This window comes from Engystomops pustulosus, chromosome 7 (genome assembly GCF_040894005.1).
Source record: "Engystomops pustulosus chromosome 7, aEngPut4.maternal, whole genome shotgun sequence".
Lineage (NCBI taxonomy): Eukaryota > Metazoa > Chordata > Amphibia > Anura > Leptodactylidae > Engystomops > Engystomops pustulosus.
Genome location: NC_092417.1, coordinates 77,157,204 through 77,171,115, shown reverse-complemented (window position 1 = coordinate 77,171,115; position 13,912 = coordinate 77,157,204). Strand labels below are relative to the sequence as shown.

The window sequence follows — 13,912 nt, the reverse complement described above, 5'->3', positions numbered from 1 at the left end:
ACATAACATGCTGAGAAGAGGCATGGGACATGGGGAGGATCGGAGGGGCCAGCTGTGCAGTACATGCACTCTATATATATTAATATAATATATAAGTTTATGTAATATAACATAAAGTTGATTTATCGGATGTAGAGGAAACAATGTTTAGCTAAAAGAAGGCTCTTGATGTATCGGGCTGTTAAAAAGCAGCAGCAGGGCTATCATATCCCGCCACAGGCACAAGATAAATATCCCCAATATGTGTATTATATAAAGCAGTAATAACCAGGTGGTATTCACTAGAAAGTTCAATAGTTTAATAATAACTTACAGCAACAATAAAGGAGCATTTTTCATCTTATTACACAAGTCCCACCAAAACAATTCTGAAGACATCATGCACATACCATTGGCGTTATTGTGTATTGAGTATTGAAGTTACATTTGAAGGTGAGGAAGGTGGGGAACCGTTAGATGTGTTTTGTTACTGAGCTCCTGGTACAGAAGATGTACTGGAAAAGTCTTTTGTGGTTTTGAAAACATTATATAGTATAGCAGAAGGGTTTGTGAATTATTAGGGATTATGTTTGGACAGGATTTGATCATTAGGTAAGAGATATGAAGCAGAAGATGATGAGGGCATGGACTAGCAATTAAATAGACTTTGGGTTGAGGAAGGATTGAATGTGAAAGTTGTTCTTGAAGAGGAGACAGTAAATTTGTTTTAAATGTAAATGTACAATCCAAATGTAAGTTTGGATAGTATTGAAATTAGCAGAGAGGTGATGTCTGGGCCAGAGTACAAATCTGGGTATAATAAGTATATGGTATTAAAGCCAAGAGACTTAATATACTGTGCTAGGCCAGATGTATAGATGGAGAAGACTAGGGTTCCCAGGACAAGGTCTGAAAGGTATGAGGTGATCCAGGAATGGGCCAGTTCAGTGACACCAAAGGATTTAAAAGTGAAAACTAAATTCTTGTATGACAGGAGGTCTTCCTTGGAGACGTTTTTCTTCTGAAACAGTTCAGCATTGTTAGTTTATTTTTTATAAAGTTAAAATACAGAATACATATACATAATATTCATAGTAGCCAAAACATCAAATACAAATACATACAGTCCAATACCATTTCACTACATAATTTGACCTTCGTTCATGGTTCGGCACCTGTTCGTGATGTAGAGTAATGTACCATATAAACCCTTATACCCCAAACCCACCCCACCCCAATAGCATTGTAAGGTTAGTGTGCCGGGGGTTGCTTGTTGAGTTATAGAGACAGCAGAGTCGAGAATTGAGATGATAGTGGTGCTATAGAAGGCAGTTTTTGCTGATTGGAATATAAGCCCTAGCTTGTGTTACTCTCAGTGGAGATGTTTAATCTCCCAGGATGATGGTGGGAATGTCATAGGAGAGGAAGAAGAAAAGCCAGATGTTAAAATGGTTCATAAAGGTGGTTGCAAGGTTTGGAGCATCCTGATAAATATGGGGATGAGGGGGGGGGGATACACTGCCACACCTACTGTAGTGCCACCGTTAGTTTAATCTCCCCCATAATGTACGCAGCAAAATTATACACATCATGCACACTGTGCACACAGTACATACAAGCTGTGCAATTTCTTGTACATTTTAGGCACTGACTGTGGGAACCATGAAAGTCTGGTCATCACCTCAGTGTGACATTTCACATCTGCAGTGGGTGTAAACTAAGTTCACATCATGTATATGTGTGGGAGAGGCTCAGTGAATAAATACATATAAGAGAGAGAGTATCAATCCCCTCACCCTTACATAATAACACCTCACTGTATTCCTTATACTCTGAAACCCCTCTTCTTAGCTAAGCGTTATCTGCCTAAGCCTTGATCTCTTGGCCAAAGCCTGGGTTCTCTCGTCATGTGTGCCATGTTCTCAGTCCCTGTGTTCTTTCAGTTTATGCACTATTGGTGTTGCCTCATCTCATGCTGTGCCTCCTGCACCCTGGGATCTTTCAGCTTGTCTCCTATGTTTTATTAGTGTCTGCTGTTTCCTCATCCTGGGCCTGGTTTAACCTGTCTTAGGCTGGGTTCACATCACGTTTTGTTTCATACGTTGTAATGACACGTCAGGAGGATTCTGACATGTCCGTACAACGTATAGCACAGACTTATCCCACTGTATCCCTCCTCTCCCCTGAATACAGGAGTGTACATCAGCAGCAACCGACAATTGATTGCTGCCAATAAACTCTGCCCTAATATCACCGTGACATCACCAGATCCTCCATACTTCGCTCAGGAGGGCTGTGGAGATAGATGCAATATGCTGCCTTCTATTGCCTCCGCTAAGCACAAAGTCACTTAGGCAGAGGCTGCGGGATGGAAAAAACGTAGTTTGCTACGTGTTTCCATCTTGTACTTTTGGGCGTACAGAATCTTTAGTGGCCAGATGGAGGCAACAACTATGCCTATGTCTGCCACTATTTGTCAATGTATACTCTAAGCATAGACATCAGGTGCTTTTCCAACGTATATGCTTAACATATACAAAAAATGTGATGTGAACCAACCTTTAGGTCTCATGCACACAACCATGTGTAATCTCCAGACAGCAGACAACGGGCTGGGTGATTTGCCTATGGTCCCTCTGAAATCAGGTGAGCGGCTCACCCCACCGGTGTCCATAGGAAATTCCTTCCCTTGCCGCAAATCTGGCCAAGAATTGGACCTGCTTTATAATTTTGGGCTGGTCTACTTGTGCATGCACCACACCATAAATGTGAACAATAGAAATCAATATCCGTATGAATTAGCAGCCTTTTGTGCGCCTAGTTAACAGCACACAAATACGTCCAAGTGCGCAAGGTCCTAAGAACTGTGATCTATCAGCTTCTGCCTGTGTTGTATCAGTTTTTACCCCATGATCTATTAGCCTGTGCTCTGTAATCTACTGGGCTGTACCCACACATTCTCTGATCTTTCAACCTGTATGGTGGTGTTCTATATGCACATGATAGGATTAGATAAAGCAGCTCTACAGTCAATTTCTCTCCGAACAGGAACAGATACACAGCTCAGCAAAGGATGTCATATATATTTTGTGAATCTAAGTCCTCTGGTGCTGAAGCCTTTCCTGGTTTGTAGCTGTGGCTGTTTTCAGATCCTGAATTCTGGTATTGTATACAAGGGAAGAAATCACAAATGACTGTAGATGAGTCATAGAAGAGATGTCTCTACAGTGTCTACACATGTCTACTTATTCATGACAGGTGTCAGCACTAGACCAACTACCAGCTGCCATATTACCATCTGTTTCCATATACAAATATGAGTACCTGATAGCTGAACCTTGCCATATTGTGAGATGTAGACTTACCCTTTATTTGCTGCAGTGTCAAAGTAAACAATATCACACACAAACACACCTAATCAGTGTGATAGCAGCTCAATATCTTCCTACAGCACTACTACATAAACATTTACAGTATTTTTCGGACTATAAGGGGCACCAGAGTATAAGGCGCACCATCAATAAATGCCTGCTGAAACGTCTAGGTTCATATATAAGGCGCACTGGATTATAAGGCGCACCTGATTATAAGGATGAATGACCAGCAGGTGGCAGAACTGTGCACAGTTCAAGGCAGGTGTTGTCTGTAAGTACGGTTCATATGTAAGGCGCACTGGACTATACAGTCCCAATAATGTGGGATACGTTGCCCGGTGACACCGGAGTGAACAATGGTAGCATCCAGTGATTGGCTCATGGCGATGTTAGGGGTATGTCCCCAGTGAAGTCACTGTTCTTATATGGACCGTGACATCACCGGCGTTCTCCATCCTGCTGAGTGACGTATCTGCTCATCAGAGGTTGGGGGACATTGCATCCGCTCCCCATAGGCTTCTGTTGGCTCCGCTAAGGATATGAGGTCATGCAGCAGGAGGGAGCTAGATGGAAAGACGTAGCTTGCTACATCTTACTATCCTTGTTTTTTCCAAAGAAAACATTTCATACTGAGCAACAACTTGCCTCCGTCTACCAGTATATGTCAATGGGTACACTGAGCATATACGAAATACGACGTGTGCACATAGTAAGACGTGTGGCGGAACAGTAAAAACAGGAGGAATAAAGGTGTCTCTCTAAGTGGGGAGTCTGCCCCTAAATTATGAGTCACAATATATAAAAATATTAATAGATATAAAACAATAATACACTTACTTTGAATCTAAAGTGCAAACACCGCCTCGAAACAAGATGAAGAGAGGGCAGGATACAGACCACAGAAGGGGGAGGCACCACCCCGACAAATGTTTTGCAAAACTGGCATTGTCACGGGGTGATGGTAAACAAGGTTGGCTCCAGTTTTCAATTGGCCCCTGGGTGACAGAGCCTCACTGGTCCACTTTGCAGTGAACTCATGTGGCGGCATTAAAAATTCAGAAACAAAAACAGTCCCCTGTTCCCTAAAATATTCCCTAGCTTATCATCCCAAACAGCCCCCTCATGGTTATTTTATATAAATCCCCCTTACAATCTATGGATTAATTAGTAATGGGCCCTCTCACCATCATAGATTCCTTTTGTACAGCCTGATGCCCCCCCCCCCCCCAGCAGCCTTGGTCCCCTGCTTGTGGCAGCCCCTATGGTAATATCACACTCAATAAGCTTAGATACAATGATCTACAGCAGTCCAGCAGTATTACACACGGTATCATTAGATACTGCAGCTCATTTCACAATATAAGTTAGAAAAGCTCAACAGATAGTATGTATCTATAGATATATTTTCAGTGGCTCAGTAGACAGTATCATACACGAAAATCTAAGATATAACCTTTAGGCAAACATCATTACACATGATTAAATTGGATACAACAGCTCTCAACAGTATCAAATATAACAGGATTAGGATCAATAGTTCAACATAATGAATCAGAAACAGTGGCTTAGCAAACAGTGTAAAACATGTTACCATTACAAACGAATGATACATTACAGGATTAGATGTAGCAGTTGAGCAAACACCTGGCTTGGATACAGAATTTTGCAGAAAACATAATTCATGAGGGCTTAGATACAGCTCAGCAGCACACTGATCCTAGGCATGAGTAAAGAACAAGCATTTTCTTTCTAATTTTTTGATTTTTCATCAATTCACAAACCTTTTTCCTCCTGGTAGCCTCTTCTTCACTGTGCACCTTGAAGGCTCTTCTCCTATCTTCCTGGCAGGCTCTTCTCCTCCTGTCCACTGCTCTCCTATTTCCCTGGCAGGCTCTTATCTTCCAGGCAGAATTCTCTACCTCTCTATACTCCTGGCAGGTTGTTCTATCTTGCAGACAGGGCTCTTTACCCACCTTTTCTCTGTGCAGTCTCCTTTCTTCCTGACAGGGCTCTTTACCTCCCTGTTCTCCTGGCAGGCTGCTCTTCTTTCTTGCAGACAGGGCTCTTTACCTCTCTGCTCCTGGCAGTCTTTTCTCCTTTCACACTTTTCACACAAATATTACCGCCCAGTTTTTCGAAGCAACTTTTTGGTTTCTCAGCTTGTGGCACATTGATGTGTGACACTGATGTCGATGACATGGGCTTTATCTGGGGCTGCACACACAGTGACTCATCATTAGTCAGATCTCTTTTACATACACTACCCTACACCACACAGCTCCACACAACATGGGAATGTCTGGCACAGTACCAGATCATCACCGGCTTCTACAGCTGTCTTTATCATTATGTGATCAGGGAAATGAATCTAAAATCAGAGAATTTATATCAAATACACCAAGTTACCCCTAAGGAAAGTATTGAGCAAAAGGACAATGGGGCACATTTACTTACCCGGTCCAGTCGCGATCCAGCGGCGGGTTCTCCGACGCTGATTCGGGTTCTGCCGGGATTCACTAAGGTCTGTGCGCCGATATTCACCAGGTGTCGCTGCTGCGCCAAGGTCCGCCGGAGTTCACCTGCTTTTTTCTGGTGTATGTGAGTGCTTGATCTTGCGACACAAATGGCTTTTTAAATTCCGTGGTTTTTCCGAATTCTTCGGGTTGGCCGGTGGCCACGCCCCCCGATTTCTGTCGCGTGAAAGTCGGCGAGATTGCGCCAAAAATTGATCGCGTGCGGCACAATCCTGTGAAATACAGCGCAAAGCGGAAATATTCGGGGAAAACCCGACGGATTCGCGGCTGCAGACCCTTAGTAAATGTGCCCCAATATATATAAATTGCCTATAAAAAAAGAAGAAATGCCCCTTTGCTTCCTACCCATTAAAAGATAAGCAAATGATAAAAGGGTAATATAAGTGCAGAGTCCATGTTTTTAAATGGCAGCAGCAGATATGTGGAATTATCAGTTGTTCAAGATTAATATTTTGTGTGCTTACAAGAAGCCATAAAATATAGCATTATTGTTATAGGAATAAGGTCTTCCCATTGTTTACTATGAAAGTAATGTTATAGTGTTAAATGCATAGAATCTACAGTATGCTCTTTCATGCATTCCTCGTCCGCTGCTATGTGCAGCTTGGAATATTTTACAAAACAACCCCCTTATGTTTTGATATGCAATACAACAGCTGAGAAGAGAAGATATGCCTAATTTGCATTTACAAAATGCAATGGTAATGTGGGGTTAACATTGTCTTAGTGTTTACGTTTTGCTAACGCAGAGTTAGCACATTAGCTGAATCTCTCTAAACAAGTTTGCTACCTGGGGCTTGTCAATTTGTTGATACCACTGTGTTCATTCCCTGTCAAATAGCTTCATGTCTCTAAAACCCATATTGTTGAGCATATGTGTTTTATGGTGACTTCTGTACAATAGTACTATGTTGTTGGTGTATTACCTGTATCTTCTAAATTCACTGGCACTTCCAGCACATGCATACACCCACAAAGTCACCTCTGGGTAGTCTCTGAGATGAGTGGTTTGCTCAAAAATCTGGTTTGAGGGGTTCATCCAAATTTCGCAACATAATTCAGTTTGGGACACAGACTTCGGACCACTCCTTGACACAAACACAAACCCCATTGAAGTCAATCGGGACCTGAATTTAACCGGTTAAGGACCGGGCCCTTTCCTGTTTTTTCATGTCCATTTTTCACTCCCCACCTTCAAAAATCTATAACTTTTTTATTTTTACAAAAGTTATGTGTGACAGCTTGTTTACTGGGTAACAAATTGCACTTCATAGTGATGGTATTAAATATTCCATGCCATGTACTCGGAAGCGGGAAAAAAATTCCAAATGCAGTGAAAATGGTGAAAAAACGCATTTGCGCCATTTTCTTGTGGGCTTGGATATTACGGCTTTCACTGAGCGCCCCAAATGACAAGTCTACTTTATTCTCTGGGTCGGTACGATTACAAGAATTTGTATAGGTTTTATAATGTTTTCATACATTTACAAAAATTAAAACCTCCTGTACAAAAATTATTTTTTTGATTTTGCCAACTTCTGGCGCTAATAACTTTTTTATACTTTGGTGTACGGAGCTGTGGGTGGTGTCATTTTTTGCGACATTTGATAATATTTTCAATTATATCATTTTTAGGACTGTACGACCTTTTGATCACTTTTTATTGATTTTTTATATTTTTCAAAACGGCAAAAAAGTGCCATTTTCGAATTTGGGCGCTATTTTCCGTTACGGGGTTAAATGCATTGAAAAAACGTTAATATATTTTGATAGATCGGGCATTTTCGGACGCGTTGATACCTAATGTGTTTATGATTTTTACTGTTTATTTATATTTATGTCAGTTCTAGGGAAAGGCGGGGTGATTAGAATTTTTAGGGTTTTTTATTCTAATTTTTTTTTTTTAACTTTTTTTTATTTTTCTTTTTACTATTTTTCAGACTCCCTAGGGTACTTTAACCCTAGGTTGTCTGATCGATCCTATCATATACTGCCATACTACTGTATGGCAGTATATGAGGATTTTCCTTCTCATTCTTTACAATGTGCTATCAGCACATTGTAATGAAGGGGTTAAAACGAAATAGCCTCAGGTCTTCGGAAGATCCGAAGCTACCATGGAGACTGATCGCCGCTCCCCGATGACGCCAAGGGGAGCGGCGATCCCAGGTAAGATGGCGCCGCTATCTTTTTGAGGCTGCCGGCAGCTTTGCCGGCAGCCATCGCTGTGATAACACCCGCGATCAGTGCTAGCACCGATCGCGGGTGTTACCGGTAAGTCTTTGCTGCAATATGCAGCAAAGACTTACCGGCTTTGGAGAGGGCTCAGCCCCTGAGCCCTCTCCATGCAGTGGGACCCGACCGCCGCCATGAATACACGGCGGGCGGTCGCGAACCAGATAAACACCCAAAAATGGCTGTAAAATGGGGGAAGTAGGGGCTAGAGAGCTACAAGATGGTGGGAATAGCAGAATGGGTTAGGAAAAGTACTTAAAAATTAAAAAAAACATGAAAAAAAAAAACCCATGAAACTATTTATTAAAAATAAATGATGTTCCAGTGGTTAAAGGTGCTCTGGGTGTTCAGATCCAGTTATTCTCTCAGGTGTAAAAGAAGCAAATGGAAAACCACAAAATATTCCTCTCACTGGGAAGGAGCTCTGGGTATTCAGACCCAGTTATTCACTTTGCAATAAAAGAAGAAATGGGAAAACCACAAAGCCTTTCTCTCACTCGGGTAAAAGGCATCCTGGGTGTTCAGAGACAGTTATTTACGTAGAGGATTTAAGCGGCAATGGAAAAACCGGACTCCCTCCCTCTCACTGCTTTTAAAATTTTGGTAATTCTTTTGTACTGTGTTTGTTAAAAATAAAAAATAAGATTGAAAAAAAAATTCTCGTAATGTGGATTGTCAAAATTTTAAGTTCAGTTTCTGGCAATACGGAAAGTTAAAATCTCAAGTTCAGGGAATAAAGATTGTAAAAATTTCAAGTCAGAATTTCAAGATAAAGTTACAGGAATACAGATTCAGAAAATTTTAAGTTGAAGTTGCAGTAGTAGGGAATTGAAAATTTTAATGTTGAAGTTCCAGTAGTATGGAATTGAAAATGTTAAGTTAATGCAGAACTTATTCAGTTATTGGCAAAACAAAGTTGAGTGGGATCCATTCCCGGTTTATCTTAATGAATGTTTGGATGTCTAACTTGGCTGTAGAGATGTAGATCCTCTTGTCGCTTGTGACACCACAGTCGGTGCTGAGTTGTTGGCAGGACAACATCTGCAATGCAAGCCCTGTCCAAGTGTCCAATTTTTCCACTGAGAAATTTAACTTGGCGATCCTATCCTTCAGTATGGACAGATAATCCTCCACCATTTCGCAAGGGGAGCCTTTGGTCTTTCCAGGTTTTTGGTGTCTCAGCATGCTTTATGGACTGGTGGTACAGCATGCAATTGACACTTGTTCTGTTAAAAAAATGCTACACTGCAGACTGGGTCCTGGGCACGGGCGGTACGAGGCGAAGATGTGGCCTTTGTCCACATTTGTTTGTCCTGCCAGCTGCCCGGGGCTTCCAGAACAACCCCCTGTTTGTCCAAAGTATCACTGCCTTCCACTCATGTGGGGTCTAGTTGAGTATGGGGAATACACAGAAGAAGGTGAATTTTACCCATTCAAAACAGTGGGAGAAAAGGACCTGGGAGTTGTAGAAGTTAAGGTTTGGTATAGAATTTTGAAAAATATTAAAGAGGTATCTGTAACATCTGTGCCAAAGTCTTCCTCTGCCCACAGAGTGCTGCATAGGAGGCATTCATTTTCCTTTGTGTTTGCTGGTTCTACAAGTCTCCTCATACCTTTTCCCTATTACTCAGTGTTATTACTTAGCTTTTCTGTGTATTGACCTCTGCTACATTTATTCAACCTCTCTCTAGTAATTAGCTGTTATAAAGAAGGCTTATTGCACACTATTTACTGACACCGGCTCCTTTATGATCTAGGTCAGGGTTCCCCAAACTTCACCCACATGCGGTCCACATGCGGCCCACGGACCATTTCGATCCGGCCCCTGACGCTTGCCACGCCAGCGCCGGGCCCCTGCGGCCTTCAACAGTCGGTCAGGAGAGGCTGCATAGGAAATAATTAATTATGAGGGGCTGCATAGGAAATAATTAATTATGAGGGGCTGCATAGGAAATAATTAATGGTGGGGGGGCAGCATAGGAAATAATTAATGGTGGAGGGGCAGCATAAGAAATAATTAATTATGAGGGACAGTATAGAAAATAATTAATAGTGGAGGGGCAGCATAGGAAATAATTAATGGTGGAGGGGCAGCATAGGAAATAATTAATGGTGAAGGGCAGCATATGAAATAATTAATGGTGGAGGGCAGCATATGAAATAATTAATGGTGGGGGGCATTATATGAAATAATTAATGGTAGAGGGCAGCATATGAAATAATTAATGGTGGGGAGCAGCATAGGAAATAATTAATTATGAGGGGCAGTATAGGAAATAATTAATGGTGGAGGAGCAGCATAGGAAATAAATAATGGTGGAGGCAGCATATGAAATAATTAATGGTGGGGGGCAGTATATGAAATAATTAATAGTGGAGGGCAGCATATGAAATAATTAATGTTGGGGGGCAGCATATGAAATAATTAATGGTGGAGGGCAGCATATGAAATAATTAATGGTGGGGGGCATTATATGAAATAATTAATGGTGGGGGGCAGCATAGGAAATAATTAGTGTTGGGGGGCAGCATTGAAAATAATTAATGGTGAGGGCAGCATAGGAAATAATTAATGGTGGGGGTGTAGGAAATAATTAATTATGAGGGGCAGTCTAGTAATTAATGCGGGGAGGCATATTCAATAATTAATGGAGAGGGGTCCCAGTATATTTAATAATTAATTAAATAATAATTAATTGGGCCAATATATAAAATAGTTTGCAAGGGGGTGCAGTATATTAAATAATTAATTGAGGGGGTTCTAGTGTATTATGGATGTGGTCACATGTACCGCTATTTATTTTTAAACTTTAGTCCGGCCCTCCAATGGTCTGAGGGGGACAGTGAACGGCCCCCCATGTAAAAAGTTTTGGGACCCCTGATCTAGGTATTGTGCATTATTCACTGACAGCAGTACATTTACAATCAAGGAAATCACTGATAAAAGCATCTTTATGATCCAGGTATTGCTGCACATTATTCACTCAAAGCAGCACCTTTACTTTGTAGGTGTTACTGCGCACTAGTCACTGCAGAGTCAAATGTCTAGCCCAGCCAGCCACAAACATGCCTACAGATAACATACCTGTGGTTAGAGATGGGCGAATTTGACAAAATTTGTCAAAAAATCGAATCATGACAAATCAGGTTAAAAAACAGGTATTTTCTGTCTACAGAGAGCCTGTTGGGGGTTGAAGAAGGTTGTGCCATACTCAAATATGCACAGGGAACGTGGTTTGGTCTTCAAACAATGCTGTGTTTTAGTATGACATTCACATGACAGCCAACGCTCTTAGAATCGCTTCACTCTTTAATTCCATGGGCACTTACAAGGGCCAACTTGACCAAATAAGTGAAGCGGAAACACAGTCTGACAAGGTAACGTCTGTGCCAGCACATGGTAGGCCACAGTGTGGCACAATGACAGAGTGTGGAGGTGGCAGCAGCAGCAGCTTGAGGTCAGAGAGTGGCACAATGACAAATTCTGGGGGTGGCAGCAGCAGCATGAGGTCAGAGAGTGGCACAATGACAAATTCTGGAGCTGGCAGCAACATGGTAGGCCACATAGTGGCACAATGACAAAGTGTGGAGGTGGCACCAGCAGCAGGAGGTCAGAGAGTGTCACAATGGAAAATTCTGGAGCTGGCAGCAACATAGTAGGCCACAGTGTGGCACAATGACAGAGTGTGGAGGTGCCAGCAGCAGCAGCAGGTGGAGGTCAGAAAGTGGCACAATGACAGAGTGTGGAGGTAGGTGACAATTCCAGTCCCTGGTAGAGATGGTGGAAGGCAGATGGAGCAACTGGCAGCAGATGTGTGGTATCAGGCAGGTGGCAGCATCAGAATAATGGCTGAGGCAGGTAGTTAGTGAAAGGCGTCATGGCTGAGCTAATCTGATGCATTAGGCATTGCTGTGTTAAAATCTTGGCCGATCCACGTCTGCTTCATCTGGACAAAGGTCAGTCTTTCCAGAATACGGGTGGACAAGTGGGTTCTCCTTGGGGTAACGATGGCCCCTGCCGCACTGAACACCCGCTCTAATGCCACACTACTGGCCGGGCAGGACAGCTTCTCTACTGCAAACTCCACAAGTTGCGGCCACACATCAAGTTTTGCTGCCCAGTATCCAGGGGATCCTCTACCTGGGGTGGTAGAGTGCTGTCCAAGTAGGCCTCCACCTGGTGAAGGGTCTGCTCCATGTCCTGCTGCTGTTGGCGGCTACCCACCTCACTGGGCGGGTAAAGGAATCTGCTCATTAAGGACCCCAGACTTAAGCTGCTGCTGATGGAGCTGCTACTGCTCCTACCACCCCCCCCCCCTCTCCCCACAGCAACCGTGGCAATAGTACCTGAGCGATGACTGCCTGGAATCCCCTGGCCAGACCTGACAGAGAATGGACATTGGTGCACATAGGCAGCGGCCAACTGTCTGCACAGTATTTCTCTATAGTACGCCAGTTGTTCCTCCCTCTCGGCAGCTGGAAAAAAGCCACCCATATTGAACCTTAGCAAGGGTCCAAGAGGGTAGAGAGCCTCCTGGAGAAACTCCTGGTGACTAAAAGAATAACGTGGCCTCTTCAAAGCACCTGAGCAAATGGCAGGTGTCACACATGAACTGCCAGTGGCTGACATCAAAGTTACACAGAGTACTCCTGTCCGCTTGCATCATCAAAAGTCATTAATGGCTTTTCTCTATTCATACAAGCGGTCTAACATATGGAGGCTGGAATTCCAACAGGTGTAAACATCACATATCAGCCTAAATTGGGGGAGGTCGTTCTGCCGCTGCAGGACCATCCCTCCTCGGACACCATGTTGCTCCCATTGTCTGTCACCATGGTACAGATTTGCAGTTGTCGCAGGTGGTGATGGTGGAGAAGGAGGAGGAGGTGGACATTGGTGCAGGAGCTGCAGTTTGACAACGTGGAGGAGAACCTGTTCAAGCTGTTGGTGTGGCTCGCCTTTTTGGAAAAGAAATTTCGGCTTGGAACTCTCCACCTCGGTTCAGCACAAGCCATTAGTTCTCTGAAGGGTGCAAAGTCCACGACTTGGAAAGGGAGGGACTGCAGTACCAACAACTTGGACAGGAGCATGGTCAGCTGCTGCACCTTAGGATGACTGGATGCATACAGTTGTCTCTTTGTAATTGCCTCCTTCAACGACTGCTGGCTCCATGCGTAGCAAGGAGCAGGAGCATTTGGACTGGGAGATGATGTCAAAGACAAACAGCTCCCTTTGGCAGAGGTGCTGGAGCCTTGAGTGGCTAAAATGGCATGTGTGCCACTAGGTGTTGCTGCGGTGGCAGGATGGGCCACCACATCTAAGCCACGCTTCTCCCAGGCCATTGGATGGTGACGCTGCATGTGTTGACGCAGAGCCGCGGTGCCAACATTAGCTCCCTGGCCACGCTCCACTTTCTGCCCGCAGATTCTACATATAAACATGCTCGGCTCCTCTGGTGTCTTAAAAAAAAACTGCCACACTGCAGAGTTGGTGATTTTACTGTCAACACTCTGCACAGAGTGACTACTAACCCCGCTGCCTCGCTGAGCCTCTGTGGCACTGCTTACTTGGACCTGCGAAGCGGGTTCTGTACCCCGTGGCCATTTGCCTCACGGCCACAGTAGTGACTTGCTACCTGCTTTGCTGCCTGATGCTCAAGCTGGCACCTTCTTCTTCCAATGACAATGATGAAGCCCTTGCTTCACCCAGCTCGCAATCAGCTACATCATTATCGATTTGTGTTTCCCTGTCACTGCTATTCTCCTCAACGGTCTCAGTATGCACAGCCT

The 13,912-nt window shown here is 43.5% G+C and overlaps 1 protein-coding gene across 2 annotated transcripts in view; it reads right to left on the bottom strand.

The window, feature by feature from the left end:
* LOC140070419 (adhesion G-protein coupled receptor G1-like) overlaps positions 1-5,557 on the bottom strand; it is a 31,985-nt gene extending 26,428 nt beyond the window's left edge. The window contains exon 1 of one of the 2 annotated variants that reach the window (XM_072116921.1): positions 5,135-5,557. The gene's annotated coding sequence lies outside the window, so the exon portion shown is untranslated. The remainder of the gene's footprint in view (positions 1-5,134) is intronic. The other variant, XM_072116922.1, reaches the window with a different exon arrangement.
* Between the last annotated feature and the right edge of the window lie 8,355 nt (positions 5,558-13,912).